Source organism: Trachurus trachurus (assembly GCF_905171665.1).
Source record: "Trachurus trachurus genome assembly, chromosome: 8".
Lineage (NCBI taxonomy): Eukaryota > Metazoa > Chordata > Actinopteri > Carangiformes > Carangidae > Trachurus > Trachurus trachurus.
The window spans coordinates 31673595-31694578 of NC_139905.1; the positions used below are offsets into that span (position 1 = coordinate 31673595).

At 40.9% G+C, this 20984-nt stretch overlaps 1 protein-coding gene across 1 annotated transcript in view; it reads left to right on the forward strand.

Annotated features, from left to right (window-relative positions):
• LOC310990402 (carbonic anhydrase-related protein 10-like) overlaps window positions 1–20984 on the forward strand; it is a gene marked incomplete at both ends in the record, with an annotated part of 246495 nt that overhangs the window by 71497 nt on the left and 154014 nt on the right. The window lies entirely within an intron of this gene.

Consider the following 20984-nt stretch of genomic DNA (forward strand, 5'->3'; position numbering starts at 1 on the left):
TATATATATATATATATATATATATATATATATATATATATATATATATATATATATATATATATATATATATATATATAGCTTGAAATAACAGCAATATGAATGGAAAGCATAAGGAACATCCAGATCTGGACGTTTCTTATGCTTTCCATTCATGGTATTTAAAAATCAGCTGACAGAGGGAGAGCAGCCTCATTTGGTGATAAGAAAAACAGGTTCTTTAGGAACATGAGGAGAAAAAAAATGCAGGTTTTCTGCGCCACCCCCCCTCCCCCTCTCATCTCCCTCCCCAGGCTGAATGAACAGGCGATTGGGGAAAAAAAACAAAAAAAACAATTGCTAGTCGAAGCGGTAAAAGCGTTAAAAGCATTTTGCGTTAACGCGTTAACTTTGACAGAGTGATCATAATGATGGGGAAAGAAAATGCATTATCCAACTCAGAGGGTTATGGAGGGATTCGATCCCACACAGGAGCAAGAGTTTTGAATTCAAAGCTGTGCTCTGCCAGTTCAGCTACACGTTTCACTCACTTCTCAGAGGGAGCTTGCGCATCTATCGGCCTGCAGGCGCATTGTTGCCACCTATTGGTCTGGACATGGAACAACAGTAGATGATAAGCAAGAGAAAAAAAAAAACTGTGACGGCTGCGCAGCGGCCGGCGGCGGCCGTCCTGCCGCACCGGCCGTTCTGGTATTCTCCAGAACGTCCAGATGGCCAGTCCGCCCCTGCCCACATCCATTTCATCCCCTTGTCCTTCCTTCTTTTTTTTCCTTCCCAGTTCATCCCTCCCTCCCTCATCCTCTCTTCCTTCACCCTGTTGTCTCTAATCTTCTCCTCTTCCTCTCCTCCACTTCTCCCTCCATAAATGCATGTTGCAAAACAAAAAAACCTGTGCATTTAGCACGTGTACATAGTACTACTGTAAAAAAAAAAAAAAAAAAAAAAAAGTACAAAAAACTGAAATCCTGTGCATTTTACACGTAGCACTTGTACAGTACAAAAACAAACAGAAATCTTGTGCATTTAGCACTTGTATACAGTAAGCCTACGTAAGAATAAAGTACAAAAATATAGAAATGAGAAGTGCATAACTCAGCCACAGCATCATTTCTCTGTACGGGGTCAGGCCACAGGACTTCATCCTGAACTGGCTTATATATGTTCCCCAGAACAAAGAAAAAATCTGCACACCATAAGAGCTCACTCTCAAGGATTTACAGTAATAGCATAGTGACGTTTCGAGCACAATGCTCTTTTTCAAACTGCTGTGTAAATGGTACAGACAGGAAACTGCTTCTTACTGTAAATACAAGGTGACCCCGCCCAGGTGAGCAATCAACCATTTTGGAATCAACCATTTTGAAAAAACAGGTGTGACTTCCACAAGATAATTTTTTACCAAACATATCAATATATAAGAAAACATTATTACAGTAATACAAACAGAGATACATTCTCCACAAGATAAATTACATGGTGGAAGAAAACATTTTTTTAGCAGAAAAAGGCATAATATATAACATCCCAAGAAGATGACTATAATAAATAATAAATCAAGAAATATTTATTTTATTAATTTATTTTTATTTATTAATATATTTATTTATTTATTTATTTTTCAGAATTTTGCTTATATATGCTCCCTCACATCATTAGCCACAAGTGTGATCAATTTTGAGTTGTTGTGTTCAACCGGTGAAACTTGTGCTTTAGTTGTGTCTGACTTTTGCCACCTGTGCTCAGCATTAAGCAACAACACAGGTGCATCACAATGAAAACGTGTTGGTAAATTGTGTCTAAACAGGTGAAAAGTGCTGATGGTTTTGCCAAAAGAGAGACTGGTTCAATCAGTGGGTTCAGGCAACTGAGCATTTGGTTCAGACAACAGGGTTTAGTGTTTTAGCAGTTGAGAAAAACTGTCGAGTCCTGGATGAGGTATTGCCCTCTGTCTGTGAGAGGTTAAACTTAGAAATATTTATTGGAGTCTGCAGCAGATGAAATCATTAAGTATTAGTGGCCCCAGATCAGCAGTGTCACATCTGCTGGTCCCATTTTTGTCTCTTAAACTGAGACATTTTATCAGCTGGTCTCGCTTCTCTCTCACTCTTTGTTTATCACTGTGTTGGTATGCCGACCGCTGATCCCTCTCTCCCTCTGTCGTTTCTCACCTCTCTGTCTTTCTTCGCTTCAGGCTGTAATGAGTGTCTGGTTCATCCTTTAGTTGTACAGTTCTTATGTATATTTGATCACATCTGTGTCTGTGTCTCTCTGTCTCCTTTTATCTTCTCCCTCCTCTTGCCTTTATTCTCTCTTATCTCTTCTGCCCTTTCAGCCTCTCTCCTCCTCGGTTCCCTCTTTTTCCCCAACTGTTCATCACTGGACTACTTTTCCTCTGCCTTTTCTCTGTTTTTTTTCCACTGGCATCCTTTCCCTATCTCGTCCACGGTCATCCATCCTTCTCCCTCTGTTATCCCTCTCATTGACTACGTTTACATGCACTTCAGTACCCCGATTTTAATCAGGTTTTTTAAGTACCCCGTTTTTGTGTTTGCGCATGTAAACACCATTTCCTGATTCCAGAAATCGGGATAAGCTCATATCCCGATTTTGAGAAACCCGATTTTGCTGCCTGGAGAACTCTGAAAGAAACCAGGATACTGGAGCATGTAAACACAGTACCCCGATATCTGAAAGCTGCTCAGCCAGCTGACGTAACCGTTACCATAGATACGTTACTAACGAAATGGCAGCGACAACAAGAGTGCATTCTGGAGCGACGAGGAGACTATTACGTTTTTTTTTTGTTTACAAGTTTGCTACGACGTTTTTTCGGAGGAGTGAAGCTCCCTGTGTGTGAGCTGTGACCGGGACATCACAGAGGCAGCAACCCCGTCTCCTGAGCTGCTCGGCCGGCCAGACTACTCCGTCACCTCGGGGGAGAAAACGATCGTTAATTAACTTACCCGCAGGTTTTTAGAGGTTTACCACCGGCTGGTTAAATTCTTTTTAGGAGATAAATGTTGGTCTCATTGATGAAATCTAACAATTGTGGCAGTTGCCTTAGTTTGTTTGAATTAAAAGTGAAGCTTAATAGTGCTGCCTGGAGGCTCTGTCGCCTAACGTACAGAAATCACCACTTTTAAATCAATAAATGCACGTTTTACAATGAACCGATCAGTCTGCATTACATTTTCTTTTCTTTTATGAAGTTATATAACATGGCAGCATTTTTAATTTGTAAATTTTCAGACCTAGACGCAGTAATCAGAAACCGGGATAGGGATACTGAATAACCGGGTTTCTCTAAGTTCATGTGAACACCATACCCCGAATTTGATCAAAAAACAGGGTACTTAAAAAATCCGATTAAAACGGGGGTACTGATGTGCATGTAAACACAGTCATTCTTGCTCTGTTCCTTCCAGCTGGCTCTCTTCTCCAGGCCTGAATGACCTGGAGATGTTGCTCTCATTCATCTGAATTTGATCTGGACTCGATGCCCATTCAGAAGAAACCTCTAACTGAGAGCTGTGGACAGAGACGACTCTGATGAGAATGCTGTGTCTTCAGCATTTACTTTGACAAGTGAAAAACAGTCAAAGGGTGAATGATAGACGTTGCTGGTCATGCTAACCTAAAATGTCACAGCAACAGAAAACCTCTTGTCCTTGCTTGGAGCTCACTGTGAGCAAATCTCAAAGAGAAACATCAAATAAACCAAACAGGCTGTAAACAGAGGCTCCATCCCTGCAGAGGAGGTTTACATCAGGACAAGGACAATTTGAATGAGAACATTTTCTATGTATAATATAAAAACCAAGCAGATTCACAGTCACATGCATATTTTTTATTATGGTAAATTATCAGCACTGGAAACTAGGTTACACAATTAATGACCATTTAATTAACGTGGTAGTACAAGAGTACAGTACAATATTGTTTTCACAGTGTCAGCGCTAATGTAGTGTATAAGTGACCTTTGACCACCAAAATCTTATTAGCTCATTGTTTGAGATCAAATATTAAAGGGATAGTTCACCCAAAATTCAAATTTCACTCATTATCTACTCACCCTCATGTCGACTAAGAGCTGTGAGAATTTTCAGAGTCCTCCGTGCCTTCTCTGAGTTACGGGGGGGTCCGTGCAGCAGTATTTGTCCATATAATGGTTGTCAATGGATACCAACTTTCTTTGTCCAAAAAGACACACCAAAAAACATCCAAATACCTCCATACTGCTCGTCTGTAATGTCCCTCTTGTATTGAAGCCCCGACATGAGAAATTGTTCCACCGGTCAGTGCAAATCACGAGAGATTTGCACTGACACAGGAAGAGCAGTGAACCGAGACACTGGGAGCTTCCGCTACAAACAAGCTTAAAATATAGACTTATTTAATTTTTTTTCGGAACAATTTCTCATGTCGGGGCTTCAATACAAGACGGACATTACAGACGAGCAGTATGGAGGTATTTGGATGTTTTTTGGTGTGTCTTTTTGGACAAAGAAAGTTGGTATCCATTGACAACCATTATATGGACAAATACTGCTGCATGGACCCCCCCGTAACTCAGAGAAGGAACGGAGGACTCTCACAGCTCTTAGTTGACATGAGAGTGAGTAGATAATGAGTGAAATTTGAATTTTGGGTGAACTATCCCTTTAACTTTGAGTAAATTCCCTCAAACCATTACTGAGACACTATATTCACGGGAATGGGACAGACAGACATAGTGTGTATGTGTTTGTGGTGATGAATGTATGAAGGCATTTACATATGAATCATGTGGGTGTATAAGAATGTCTATATTCTTAATACTTGTATAACCCTAACCTTAGCCCACTGAAGTTTGCATTAAGTGTGTATTACAACCTCTCAGTCATTAACAATATCATGCCATGACACTGGCAGCGAGTGTAAAGTCTTGGAACCAGCTCAAGTGTTGAAAACAGAAAAGTGTTGAACCATCTGCACTGAAACGAGACATCTGCCTGTTATAGGAAGCTCATCTGACAGGGACAGAGTCTTGGAAGCTCAAGATGGTGAACTTGCCAGACCACTCAATTTATGACGCCACAAAACTGATGAGCAAAAAAAAACAAAAAACACTTTTGATATGCTATTCTGATCATTTGGATCTAGAAGTAGCAGTGTAATGATATCTATATAAGTCCCATTTTCTTGCCCTCTTTTCAGAATTAGCCAACTTTCCAAAATCCCCACTTTATTCCAGGAGGAGATTTTAACTGAATTAAATTGAGATCTTGATTTCTCCTCTATTTCAACCTCACATAAGCCTTTACACTTCTCAACTACGATTTAAAAATATATGTCAGGGATATCTGGAGTCTACACCGTCCAGACAACAGAGAATATTCGCTCTTCTCCTCGCACCACAAAGCATACTCAGTCTAGTGACTATTTCATGATCAACAACACTCTCTTGAAAAGCAATTGAATCCAACATTCATAATATTTCAGACCATCATGCTATAATTAACTAATATAAATTCACATCTCCCACTTAGATGGCATTTTGATGATATCACCCCCCACAAAGTACTTGTTTTAACAAGAGAATGGGCATTCTTTTCAGAAACCAACAGAGCCTCTGATGTAACTGCAGACGCTCTCTGAGATAAAATACAAGCAGCTCTAAGATGCAGAATAAAAGCATACTCCACAGACAAACAAAAGATGAAATTGTAAGAGAAGATTTTCTACTGCAAGAGGTGAAGAGATCTGAAGCCCTGTCCTCTTCAACGCCTACACACATAACAGACATAATCACCAAAGAATTTCTCAGAAGCAAATATGAACTTACTTCACTTAATCAGTTTAAAAAACAAACTGAAAGACATCCATCACGGTCCGTGTACTTTGCGGCCATTCGATTTTCAATTAGAAATCAAAAATCAAAAAATGAAAAAGTGACAGATTATTTTGTTTTTTGTTTTTTAATCTAACACAAAAAACAAAAAAATGTTTGGTTTTTCATATTTCAATTTTAGGCTCAGATCAAAAATACGAAATGGAAAAACAGGCAGCAGGACTGAATTTGATTTTAATAGGACCTATTTAATTGGTCGGGTTTACGTGACCCGGAAGTTTGGCGATATCAAGAGACGCAGTCACAAAGATCATTCATAGTTTTCATAGACGTGATCCACGGAGCTGGAGGGTAAAACATTGGTTCAGCGACAAGACCGGACACTGCACAGAGCAGCAACCACGAAGACTTAGGTCATCTCACTCACTGGTCATTAAGACACTGTCACGTTTTGAGCGATCACATCCAGCTCTCGCCGCTGTTTTTTTTTTCCGCCAGCATTTCAGTCATTGAAAACAGTCCCTGCCTGGAGAATCCCTCACCTAAACCAAGATAAAAGCTTTAAAAGTATAGATGTCACAGGAGGTGAAGCGTCCTGTGACATCCCCCCCCCCCCGCCCCCGCCCCCCCCTCCTCGTAGATACTCTGATTAATATCGCAGCCGCAACAACAACAACAACAACATTCTGCAAACAAATATTGTGAGGGGTCGATTAAACGATAAGACAGCAGCCAACAGATAGGCTATATGCTTAATGTTTGGGTGCAATAAAGTCACTGTTAGCAAAATCAACATCTAATCTGTCCCTTCAAAATAAAGTTTGTAACGTGTCTGTTTGGAGCAGCTGCTGACACCTGTGCAGCTGCAGTGACAGTTTCCTCATCACTAAACCTGAGCCACCATCAGATCCTCCCTCGTTCACGTCGTGACGACCGGACATGTCTTTTGGACATATAGGCCTATTGTATAGGCTATTCTGTGTTTTCCTCTAACTGTCTCGTTTCAGTTTTTGCTGGTCAACCTGCATCTGGTGCACACCAGCTGTTTCTCTCGCGCTTATTGCTCACTCGCTCAGTCTCAATCCGCATATAATGAGCCTATTTTAAAAAGGAAAAAACACAGACGCGCAAATTGAAATGACCTAGGCCTTTAGTGTCTAACAATTCAATGACCACAGCTGATCACCAGCTTGTCTGGCCCCACCTGTCACGTCTCTATGAACACAACTATGGGCTTCTTTTTTTTTCTTCTTCTTCTTTTTTTTGTTTATATATATTTTTTTATAATTAATAAAGAATTAATGCTCGTGAGTCCGGCCGCATCGGGTCCAGGCTCCAACACTGGTCGGACCTGGTCGGGTCTTTGCATTTGCTCAAACTTGGAGCCAGACCCGGCCCTATAGGAGACCAGAGTCTGGTTGAATCCCAGCTTTTATTTGAGAACGGTAGCCGGTAAGAGGGGGAGGGGGCGGCGGCGGCGACGTGTCTAATTTAATGACCAGTGAGTTGACAGGTCTTGGTGGTTGCTGCTCTGTGCAGTGTCCCGTCTTGTCCTTGACCCAATGTTTTACCCTCCAGCTCCACGGATCACGTCTCTAAAAATGTATGATCTTTGTGACTGCGTGCAAACTTCCGGGTCACGTAAACCCCACAAATTAAATATTAAAATCAAATTCAGTCCTGCTGCCTGTTTTTCCATTTCGTATTTTTGATCGAAGCCTAAAATTGAAATATGAAAAACCAGACATTTTTTCGTTTTTTGTGTTAGATTAAAAAACAAAAATAAAATAATCTGTCACTTTTTCATTTTTTGATTTCTAATTGAAAATCGAATGGCCGCAAAGTACACGGACCGATCACACCAAAAGTTAGTATATCCAGAATGACTACACAGGAACACAGTCTAATTAAGCAATTGGACTTGGATTTATTAAAAGAATAGTTCACCCAAAATTCAAATTTCACTCATTATCTACTCCCCCTCATGTGGACTAAGGGCTGGGAGAAGTTTCAGTCCTCCGTGGCTTCACTGAGTTACAGGGGGTCTCGGCGTAGCAGTGCATGTCCATATAACGGTTACAAATGGATACCAACTGTCTTCGTAACAAAAAGACACACCAAAAAACATCCAAATACCTCCATGCTGCTCGTATGTAATGTCCGTCTTGTATTGAAGCCCCGAAATGCGTAATTGTTCCGAAAAAATTAAATAAGTCTATATTTCAAGCTTGTTTGTAGCGGAAGCTCCTCTTCCTGGTCCGTCCAAATCTCGCGAGATTGGTGTGTCTTTTTGTTACGAAGACAGTTGGTATCCATTTGCAGCCGTTATATTGACATGCACTGCTACGCCGAGACCCCCTGTAACTCAGAGAAGCCACGGAGGACTCTGAAACTTCTCCCAGCCCTTAGTCCACATGAGGGTGAGTATAATGAGTGAAATTTCAATCTTGGGTGAACTATTCCTTTAAGCAAAACTATACACCCCAATATATTACACTATATCCACAGAGGCTGATGTTCAACCCAGGCAGAGCAATTCACTTATTTTCATGCCTGACTACAAAGTCCCATGCAGGTTTGGATACCCAGTGGAAATTAAAAATATAGATATTTCCAGTCCCTTTGCTCACCGTTTAAAAAAAATAAAAAATCCCCACCACATTAATACTGCTGCAATTTGTTAATCCTAAATCAACAACAAGCCAGAGATAAAACAGGCAGGGATGCCCATTGCTTGTCATCATCATTACTTTTTTGGACTATTCATAGGCCCAATCCCATTTCTCTTTTTTGCGCCGGTTGCCGCAAGATGCATTCTGGGAAACTTTTCATACCCCTCCGTTTGGAGTGTGCCTCTGAAAAATCTCCGTTTGGAGGGGTATATAGCCCTACCACTTCCCCCTACCCCTCTGTCCTAACGGGTATTGGGACACCCCTACCCCTACACGTGAACGCGCAAAACGGAGGGGTAGGGGTAAGTGGTAGGGCCAAGGGGTGAAATGGGATTGGGCCATAAACTCAGTGAAAATCACCCTATATGCCGATGACATCTTTTTTTTAATATCTAAAAAATGTCTTAATCTCCCTGCCATTAGTCCACGGTAAACTTTTCTGGCTTCTTCATTCTGATTCTGAGACACTTTGATAGGAGCCAACCCTATAATCAGCTCAGGGTGTTGCCCACTGACTAGTGGTTTCAGCTCCTTCTTCTGCTCCATCTTATGCCTCTGGTTATCTCATTCCCAGTTGTAAAATGGGCTCTCCTAGGCAATAAAACAACCATGGTGCTGTAATCAACGAATGTTTGTCCCACAGGTGATGTTATAGTGACCCCATTTGTTGCTTTATCTATAAGATTTTACAACACAGTTCAGTCTCAAAAAGGTTATACATAGGGGAGCCCCAGGTCGATTGATACACTTTTCATTCAGACGTCTTTTTCAAAGATGACGTTATGTACACAAACATTTTTATCATGTGATCAACAACTCACATGTGTATTCTCTTAGTTACAAGTGTAATTTAACACATATGTTGGATGATCACACTGTTTTATAACTTTGAACGTAAGTTGACATGTGTCTCAAACGCCCCACCTATGCGGGTCGTTTGAGACACAGAGGAGGGACGGTTGAAACATTACTCTCGTTTTTATGAAGCATATCAGACAACATACTAGTGCACTCGTTATTGCCAAAATGTCACATCATTTATCACAATATAAATAGGTCAAATAAATATTTTTGTCCCGTGCGTAATTGTCAGGATCCGCATTTCGATTAAACTCGCCTTTCTTCTTTTGTACGAGTTGTTGGACGACTGCATTTTCATTTCATTTACTTATTTCCCTGTCTTAAGACATGTTTACACAGTTGAACATATTGTCATTTTCCCCTCGGCATTTTCCCCTCACTTTGCTGAATATCTGTTGATTCATGTCATAAACACGTTTTGTTCATTAAAAATATGTGGTGTTTATTAAAAATATGTTGTTCATTCAAATCGGTTTTTGTTCATTGCAAAACAATAGGGTATTAATTCGGTGATTTATATACAGATATTGATCGCGCAATGTGACCACAATCACTACGCACGGAGGCGTGAGGGACATTTGAAACAGCTGTATCAATCGTCCCTGCAGCGACTACTGACACTTCAACCTGTTTTGCCTCTAAACTTCAAAACTATGACATTGCATTAGGACCTGTTTATATACGAATTCATCTGTTGTTAGGTCATATTATTATTGCATGAAACACACAATACAACCTTTGATCACAAAAAAACTACCGCACGTAACATTTTACTTTCCGTAGTCAAAAACCGATTTGCGCTAATAACTTTTGAATGGCGTGACGTAATTTCACAAGCTTTCCCGGGATTGGTCGGTGTTGAGTGCTGAACATAGTGACAAAATCTGACGGCTCAAGCTTGTGTGGTTTTCGAGGAAATCGCTGTGTATCAATCGTCCCGTGTATCAATCGACCCGGCGCTCCCCTAATTCATCCTATTATCTTCACCTCAAGCAGAAGGTTCACCATACCATGGATCAGTAGGTCAGGACACTAATCATACTAATAGACTTCCAAAGAATAAGACCACATCAACATTTCCTCCACACTGTATTCCTCTTAAAGGGATAGTTCAGGTTTGTTGACTTGAGGTTGTGTGAGGTACTCATGAATAATTGGTATATTACCTGCAGTAGATTATGTTCAGTGCAGAGAGCCAATCGGCAGCACCAGCACAGTGGCAGAGCTATGTGTTGCCGAGCGTATATATACCAAAGCAATTCAATATTCGTCCAAATGTTTACCTCATAAAGAATGTTTTCAGCAGTTTATCTCCTGTGAAACAACACTTTCTTTGCTGCTTCCAGATGACCCGAGGCTGCAGTGCAGCGCCAAGCAGAACTGCAGAAAATATTCTATATGGAGTGGACATGTAAATGGATATTGAATTGTTTGGGGGCCCATTTTTTAAAAGTGTCTGTGGAATTCTGTGCATGGAGCATATAGCTCTTCTACCTGGGTCTGCATTGAACAGAATGTACTGCAGGCAATGTACTACTATTCATGACCACCTCACACAATCCCATGTCTGAACCACCGAACTATCCCTTTAAGTCATTTGACAAATAATGCATAGAGGTTGGGTACATTGCTACACTAGGTTTAACAGTAGCAGATCATGCCTTAAACCAAGATATGTTGGTTATAGTTGACTTTTAATCAAAGATGCTATCTAGCAACATAATGGGAATTGTATAATCCGGAATCTTTGAAGCCTCGCCCACACCAAGGATTTGAAGTTAGGATATCTAAGCCCCCGCTGTTTTAAGTTTTATCATCTGACTTTGGAATCAAGGGAGATTCTGTGAAAGAGCAATACTTTGATGCATCTGCCAACACCTCTTGCCTTTATTTGAATCATTTGACATACTATTATTTAACATTATTATCTACTGAACATCTTAACAAAGATTTTGCACACACACACACGTTTGAAGGTAGTTTTACTTTTACTGGATGTCATGTTATAGACACCACGGGTATTGTTGTTTTGTGAGCATGCAGTTCTTAAACATCGTGAAACTCCACCCGAGAGACTTCACAAATGTAGATGTTTCTTGGCTTCAAACTGGAGAGACTGCATTCTACATTCTCTTCAAAGCATCAGCTTTTTAGCTTTCTTCGCTCAATGCAGCCGATTTGATGAACTGTCAAACTCTCATCCTGAGATTTCTTTGGTGCACCAGCTGTCTGCCCAGCACTGCTAGAGGCAACAATGTTTGTGGTAGCACCAACCTCTGGGAAGGATACCAAGCTATAGCTAGGATCTGTTGATGCTTCAGCAGAAACAAGGACCTCTTAAGGGGAGACACCCCAAGTGAATAGGGTAAACATTTTAAATAACAGATATCACCATGAAACTTCCCAAGTTTATCACTTACATTAAGACAAATATTTAAATATGTAAATGAGGCAATATCTGATGAAATATGCGCTAATTTGCATACATTTCCTGACCCGAAATCTGAAAAATGGATAAAGCCTCTTTCAAAATTCTTGTTTCATTTTGTTGACATATTAGAGTCAGAGGTTTTTACAGAGGGGATTTTGGATATCTCTTTTTATTACTTTGTAAATGAGAAAATACTGTCACTAGCCCTAAAAAAAAATCCAATTTTGCCATGTTTTTAGGAATAAAATGTTGTATTAATCAGGCTCTGAATGATATATCAACAATCCCCTCTGTAAAAACCTGTCTGTAAGTGCTGCTGAAGTTGAGATTTCGGGTTCAGAGTCTGAGGAAAAACTCATTTTGAGAAAACAGCCTTTAAAGACTTGTACTGTAAAATTCCATAGATTGTTAATGTAAATCATACTTTTACGATTGGTTGCGGATACGGAGGAGATAACAATTTTTGAAGCCTGCATCATTGTTGAAGAGAGAAAGAACTTTACAATGATACCTGACATGACATGGGTCAGACTAACTTTTGGCGAATTTAGGAGAAATCTACCAACAAAAGAGACAAAATGAAGTAAAATAACCACCTTAATGTGGATTTTCTACCATTTTGTTTGACTTTTATGAAAGAATACATGTTAAGGAAGAAAAATTGCCAAAAACCTCAAGATTGATCAGTGCATGAAAAAACAGTGTTTTTGCCTGGGGTGTCTCGAGAATGAAAAAAATTGTGAATGAGCAAATGAATTGAGCAAATGAATTGTGCAGTGACACTTTATGTCAGTTCTGGACTCCCTCGTAGCCTCAAACTTCTACTTTGATCTGAGTAGAATTATAAGCATTTAATATATCCCATCATTCAAATAATCAAGGTTGCAGGTTTACTGTACAATGGTCTGGTGAAAGACTAAATCCACCATTATGTCACACTGTTAGGTAATGAGTGTAATATTTGCTGAACAGAGACGGCATGTCATAATCTTTTGTTTCAGCAGATGTTCATGCCGTCTACTCTCATGCTCTGGATCAGATTAGGGCTTGGACACGTACGGATGCATTTGAGAAGTTTCCATTCACAATTGTTTGTGTTACTCTGTAGTTTTATATTTAGTTTTAGAACCTCCAGAGGATGGGGTGGGTGCTATCTCTCCATTGAGTTGGCCAATGCAGATAATATTGCCTGTTTCAGTCAGTTTGAGATAAATAATCAATTATTTAACAGACGATCATGCAAAGTGTGGTATATTGATGTGTTGATGAAAAGAAGGGATCACCGCTGACACGTCTTCGCTTGTATTCAAAAAAGAAGTTTATTAACAAGAAGAAGATCAGTGTACAAAAATGCCGAATCCTGGAGCATCTCTGGTCCAAAATGAGATCTCTCTCTACTGGCCCAAAGCTCTGACCTTATATATGTTTCTAACTCCAAACACTCCACCTTCTCCAAACTAAGGAATGCAACTAATCAACAAAGACAACCTTGATCTGGATCATTTACTTTCTGGCATTTAACCTCTTGACCAAATCGATAACTTTTGGGCTACCATAGGTCAACGGAAGAAGATGCCCTTGACCTAAGGTTTCAGCCTTTAGGCTAAACAAAACAATCATCAACTTTCCAACAGACCAAACTGCTTCTAGGCAGGATATGGAACCCATGAAGCAGAGAAAGCACACACACAAAGAAGAACATAAGACAATACAAGATATTTAAGCAAGAAAGTTAAGGTGTATAATACACGACAAAAGCTACACCAGTGGTAAGAGAAAACATAGATCTAGAAATGAGCAAAGTAGGCCTCCTTCACATCCTTGTTCACATTGCTGTTTACCAAAACGTATGGTGTTTGTTGCAGAAAGGTCAAAAGTTCACTGAAGTCAGTGTCATATGGGGGGCATTAATGTCTGCACAAAATGCCATGGTGATCTAATGGTTCTTCAGATATTTCCAGACCCACACTGCTGTCCCTAAAGTCAGCTAAAAAATGTACTTTTCAATTATTAAAGCCTCTACGTGAAGAATGACACAAGTCCTCACTTTGGTGCCCCAGACTGAGGCACTCGGTCAACAGGGCCGGATGCTGCTTTTACAAAGTTAACTATAACACACTCAGGAGCAACACAACATTGAATGTTTACAGTGATGAAGCAGCTAAAGGACAGTTATTATTTGGTTCTCAGTTGATCAAATTTACATGCCAGCAGAATCGAATTTAACAAGTCGCAATCATTTAATTATTTCCGGAAGGGAAATTTGTCTTGGGCACACCAACATAGCTGCAGGTATAAAATACATACAGTACACAATGCAAAAACGTATGTTTTAACAAGGACATGCAACATGATAATCATACAATCAGTGCAACTGGTTGAAGTCAACTATGCTGAGTCATAAATAAATAGGCAAAAAATAAATAAAATAGAAGCTGCATAAAATTGCACTAGCCCGGAATGTTAAAGCTAAAAATCCAACTGATTAATAGTGCAAAAAACTGACACAAATAAAAAAATTCATGGTGCCTAAAGTGAGTCAATCATCATAGACTCCCATGTTAAAATCTCCAACTTTACAACACAAAATAAACATGTTTGCAGCCAGGTTAGTTTTGATCTCTATCTAAGGTTGTAATAAAACTTAAAGTTTTGCATAATTGCAGCTTTGACTGACAGGTGTGTGAGAATAACTGTGGTGCAAACTAATAGGCTACGCTCCAGAGTCTCAGCTCCACATGTGCCTCGTTTGCCCATTTTGGTTTGATTTACATACTGTATGCAGAATCAGGCACTCCTATGATGAGTGTTTGATTTGTTGCCTGATCGTACATCAGTGTTGCCTCCTTATTGTACCTGTCAAGACTGACCTGTCAAAAAACTCTCTAACATTAACATTTCAGTCATATTTATATTCAAGACTTATCTATTATCTATTTTTTCCCCCCACCACATTAGTTATTCAATTCATATAGACGTATCATTGATAAACACTTACAAACCTTAAATATACAAATGGCTCCTCCAATTTTTTTTGTGTAGTTGCAGGACAGTCAATATGGCAGCAATGGGCTACAGTGGCCAATATGGTGTACACATATCTGTCTATTAGTCCAGTAATTTTAGGCCAAAAAAGGGGTCAACGTTAAACAAATTGCAACAGAAGCAAACTCAACTGATTTTGTATCCTCAACATGTCCTGAGTGAGGGAAAAAAAGCCCCGAAGAATCCCATTAGGGGAAAGTTTTGAAAAACACCCAAACATATCCCATTTATACGCATATAAAAACATTTTTTTCACATGAATAGGGTAAAATTTTTAACCTTTAGATATCTCCATGAAAATGACTGAGTTGATTACTTACATTAAGACAAACAAAAAATGTATTACAAGTTTTTTGAAATTCTTTGTTAACATGAGCAAATTTGCATAAATCTGCATAAATTGCACCGTTTTGACGGCACATGTATATATGAAGTTGCTGTGGTGGTACCGGCATGAAAATTGGAATGAGTTGACTCCATCGGTCAACCAACACGAAACCACTTTAAATTTCAAGATGACTGCAATTTTTCAAGACAGCCACATCCTTAGTAGAGCAGGTATGACATGCTCCGTCTAATGCTCATGGGTAGCCTAAATTGGTTCCATTCCTTAAGCTTTTTAACTGTAATATTAACAAGATTGAACAAGACATTTTCACCTGCTCTACCCAATGTTTAGATCAGGTGCTGTATGTATGCAAATTAGCCATACGTAATTGGATTATGCACTGTTGGCTCATGTCACCTGCTTTACTAAGGATGTGGCTGTCTTGAAAAATCAACCAAAACCCGGCCATAGCAGCGTATTTCAGTTTGTGCGAATCAGGGGATTTTACAGTCATCTTGAAATTTAAAGTGGTCAACTTGTCGGTTGACCGATGGAGTCAACTCACTCCAATTTTCATGCCGGTACCACCACAGCAACTTCATATATACATGTGCCGTTAAAACGGTGCGATTTATGCAAATTTATGCAGATTTATGCAAATTTGCTCATGTTAACAAAGAATTTCAAAAAACTTGTAATACATTTTTTGTTTGTCTTAATGTAAGTAATCAACTCAGTAATTTTCATGGAGATATCTAAAGGTTAAAAATTTTACCCTACTCATGTGAAATTTTTTTTTATATGCGTATAAATGGGATATGTTTGGGTGTTTTTCAAAACTTTCCCCTAATGGGATTCTTCGGGGCTTTTTTTCCCTCAATCAGGACATGCTGAGGATACAAAATCAGTTGAGTTTGCTTCTGTTGCAATTTGTTTAACCTTTTCTCATAAAATGACTGGACTATATGGGGAGCGTCCTACTCTGGCATCATGGAGGCGGTGTCCATTTATACAGTCTATGGTAAATAGCCATGCTCAGCAGGGGAGCAGATATCTCCTTCTGTTGGATGGAGCTCTGTATCAACTGGACTCACAACTTCCATCATTGTTTTTTCTCTGTATTTTCAAGGCCTCAAGCAAATTAGCTTCAGCTATTGACCCCTTGCAGCTACGTCACAATTATCACGTGACGCGAGAGGCTGAAAAATAAAAGAAAACAGGAAGCCGTCTTCGTTGTAATCGCTGCGATCGGCCGGCGGCAACTACGTTGTGACGGTGCTATGTTTAATACGAGTGTTAGCTGTTGTTAGCCACAGCATGTAGCTCAGCTGGTTAGCTTCAACTGTGTTTACATCAACTACACTGTAGATAAACTAACTTATAATGGCATCGGTAACGTGTCTGTATATCTTCGCACTGGCAAGACAAGGCAATTTTATTTGTATAGCCCGTTTTTACAAACAGTTTGTCTCAAAGGGCTTTACGGGGACAGCTCTCCATTCCGACAACCCTCCACTTCGACACCCCGCTGTTCCGAAATATCCCCACTTCGAAACACCGCTGTTCCGACACAGTCCCCCCCGCAGCTGTCCAATGTCCAAGGTGCTGAACCGCGTGAAAACTGACATTCTGTGTTGTGGCTTGTCTGTGAAACGTGCGCTGCTCAGGGACTGGGGAGATCTGTCCCACTTGCTTTCTCCCCGACTCCGTTGTTGGAGATCTCCCACACAATAAAAGAAATACACTTTTTTTCTCCCCCCCCTGCGCCACTCGAGCGCAGCTGAACCCGGCTTGAGCTCACAGGGGCACGAGGCTGCTGCAGCCGCCGCTCGTGCTGACAGCTATGAGGGAGATGCTTTGGTTGGGCTTAGGTAATGAAGAAAGGAGTTGGTTAAGTTTAGTAAAAAGACCAGGTAGAGGCTAGACAGGCTAGAAGCATAATGAACGTTATATGTCATTAATATGAAGTATTTGCTTGTTTTGCAGTTAATTATGCACATGATCCGTTTCGACCCCAAAAAGGAAAAAAGGATCAATGCGCACTGGGGGTTTCCCCTTAGCCTTTTCGGAGTAGCGGGGTCTTTAGAAAAAATAGAAAACCCCGCTATTACGATGAATGGAAGTCTATTGTCGGAAAGGCGGGGCTTCGGAAAGGCGGGGTGTAACCGGGCTTTACATGGCATCACAACAACATCCTCTGTCCTTAGACCCTCACATCCACTGAGGAAAGACTCCATAGAAAACCCTTTTAACAGGGAAAAATCAGAGAAACCTCAGGTTGAGCAACAGAGGAGGGATCCCTCACCCAGGACGGACAGACGTCAATAGATGTTGTTACAGACAAGACAGATTACAGTTTATGTCACAGAATGTGCGAAATATGGAAACTGGTCCTGTTGCTCATGTAACCCCGCTGCCAGTGGCCAGCCCCCGGTTCTTAGCTCTAGCCCAGCAAGGAGTTGGTGCTTGAAACCAGTTTTAAGAACCAATAACCGTTTTTTAAGCGGTGGAAAAGCAAAGAACGGTGCTAGTCAGGCTCTGGCTCCGAACCAGCACTGGAACCAGCTCAGTGGAAGAGGAGGGGAAATCCTACAACCACGGAATGTCACAAAACTATAACGCGCCCATTGAATTAAATTGACGTCCACTGTTCTTTTGCCGTCCATCATGGCGTCCGTAGCTACCGCGAGTGGAACGTGACGTCACGTGCAAGGGGTCAATAAAGGCCGTGGTGTTGATGGGACCTGGTTTGTGATAATGCTGATGTTTTAGTGTGTTCTGCATTGGGAGACGCTCCGAGCTGGAGGGAAGAGAAGTGGAATTTGAGTGTGTCTCTCCTCTGTCCCTGTTACAGAGGAGGATGTGTGTGTGTGTGTGTGTGTGTGTGGGGGGGGGGGGGGGGGGGGCAGATAGCCCTCTTGAGAAAAAGGAAAAGCAGGAGAGAGAGAAAAAAAAGAGAAAACAGACTGCATCACCCCTGGTGTGCTCATGGAGGAGAGACCAACTTATTGTGGAGTTTGTGTGTTGTGAAGATGGAGGCGTGTGTCTGTACAGGATGTAACGTTGCTGTTGTTGTTTAGTGTGTGTAAGTTCCTCACTGTGTGTGTGTGTGTGTGTGTGTGTGTGTGTGTGTGTGTGTATAAGCGGTTATTTCTGTGTCTGTGTGTTCTGGGTGTATTATATCACAGCTCAGGGTTGTTATTTGGGTGTGCTGCAGAGTGAGTAAGTAGGACACCAAGTCAGTGATCTGAGGAGCCTCTGCTTCTCTCTCTGTCTCTTGCACACGCTCACATACATATCACTATTATCCACCTCTATTTTTCCCTTTGTCTTTCTCGTGCATCATGCCTATTTTGTGTCTTCCTCCCTCTTTTTTTCTTAATATCACTTTCCGTCAGTGTGTCTGTCTTTCTCTTTCACACGTACTTAACATGCAGACACACACCCTTGCAGAGACTCACAGGGCCACAGGAGAGAATAGAAAGAGGGAAAAAAAGAAGAAGAAGAAGAAGAAATGAAGAGAAGTAGCGAGATCTGGAGGAGGAGGAGGAGGAGGAGGAAGGGGGGAAACTACATTACTCCCACGCAGTAGAGGAGGTATGAGCAATTTTAGATGGGATGAGAGAGGGGAGGGAGAGAGACATACGTATATATGAAATGGAGAGGAAAGAGAGAGAGAGAGACACACAGGAGAGATAGAGAGAGGATCAAAAGTATCAGAGTCACCAGATAACACAACCAAAACAAAAATACCTCACTTATTAGAGCGCAAAATCACATGCACAAAGCAAAATGTTAGCAGGCCTTAAAATGACAGAGGCGGTGTACCGGAGCACAGCGACTGATGTTTAACATCAAAGTGCACACACACAGTCTATAGAAACAGGAAGCAATAAGAAAACATGGATTATAAAAGAGGAACATGTATTCCAACAGGATGGAGACAGAGCAGAAACTCTCCTCGCAACATTTAAATTTCCCGGGGAGTGGTTCTTCAAAAAAAAAAGTCACAAATAAAGCTGAAAGTTGAATAGGAAAGACATTATGAATAGTTCCTAGGTAAATAAAAGAGAGTTGTGTTAGACATCTGATCCAACCTTGAAGAGGATTTAAAAACAATGAAGAAACACAGGTAACCTACTTTTTAACTTTAAACAGTTCACCCAGAATGAGACAGAGCAGCATCCAGCCACCGCTCACTTCTCTAAACACTGCATCCTGGTCCTGTCAGGTCCTTAAAGGGATAGTTCACCCAGAATTCAAATTTCACTCATTATCTACTCACCCTCATGTCAACTAAGAGCTGTGAAAATTTTCAGAGTCCTCCGTTCCTTCTCTGAGTTACGGGGGGGGTCTGTGCAGCAGTATTTGTCCATATAATGGTTGTCAATGGATACCAACTTTCTTCGTCCAAAAAGACACACCAAAAAAACATCCAAATACCTCCATACTGCTCGTCTGTAATGTCCCTCTTGTATTGAAGCCCCGACATGAGAAATTGTTCAGAAAAAAATTAAATAAGTCTATATTTCAAGCTTGTTTGTAGCGGAAGCTCCCAGTGTCTCAGTTCACTGCTCTTCCTGTGTGATTTGCACTGACCGGCGGAACAATTTCTCATGTCGGGGCTTCAATACAAGAGGGACATTACAGACGAGCAGTATGGAGGTATTTGGATGTTTTTTGGTGTGTCTTTTTGGACGAAGAAAGTTGGTATCCATTGACAACCATTATATGGACAAATACTGCTGCGCGGACCCCCCCGTAACTCAGAGAAGGCACGGAGGACTCTGAAAATTCTCACAGCTCTTAAGTCGACATGAGGGTGAGTAGAAATTTGAATTTTGGGTGAACTATCCCTTTAAACGCACCCTGCAGGTGGCAATTCTGCTGGCCAGGTTACTGAAGCCAAGTCCGCCTACTGAGTCAACTTCCTCTGGACCAGTATTTATTTCCTACATAGCCACAGAAGAACTTTTTTAGAGAGCATCACACTTTTCCATGACAACAAGTGTCTCACTTTTTCTCCACTTCATCCGTCACTCCTGATATATTAACTGTTTTGCAATATCATCCAACAGATCAGCATCACTCTGATGTGTCATCAAAACAATGGCGACATCTGGATAAGCAGATAAAACTTCCGATAGCTGTGTGGATTAAGCTTGAGCTCCAGAGGGAGAGCGCAGAGTTAACCAAGAAACACAGAGTCCTGCGGGACGGCTCCAGACACCAGCCTGTAGGTCTGTGTAGCAGCTTATTATGACCCACAGATAGATGTGTTTCATTGTAACATGACCTCTATCTATGACAGGAGCAGAGGGAGACTTGTGGTGACATTGTATAAAGAGAGGCAACGTCTGCATCAGGTGGCTGGGTTGGAAGAATGGGTCAGGTGAACACAGGGAGTTGTTTTCGAGGCAAATGCAGAGACTGCTTGCCAAAAAACTGCCCCCGGTCACGGTTTTGCATGAATTTCCCTCTAAAACAACTCTGTCTCATAACGTTTCATTATTATCTCATAGCGTGGTGAATGTGCAGGTCACAACTTGAGTATTTTGGAGTTGTTGGATTGTGTATTTGATGAGTTTGATGAGGGAAACCAAGAAATCCCATGAGCCTCCGTAGCGTAGCTCTGAGCAGCTCACGGCTCTGCTCCACCGTTCTAAAAATAGCTTGCACCGACAATTAAAGGTAACAAAACTACTCCTAGGGATTATGGTAATGGGCAAATTTACCAAAATGTTGAACTATCCCTTTAAGTACATTGTTTCCGCATACCGTTTTTTTTTGTAGCGCCGTCACAGATGGGCTTGTCCA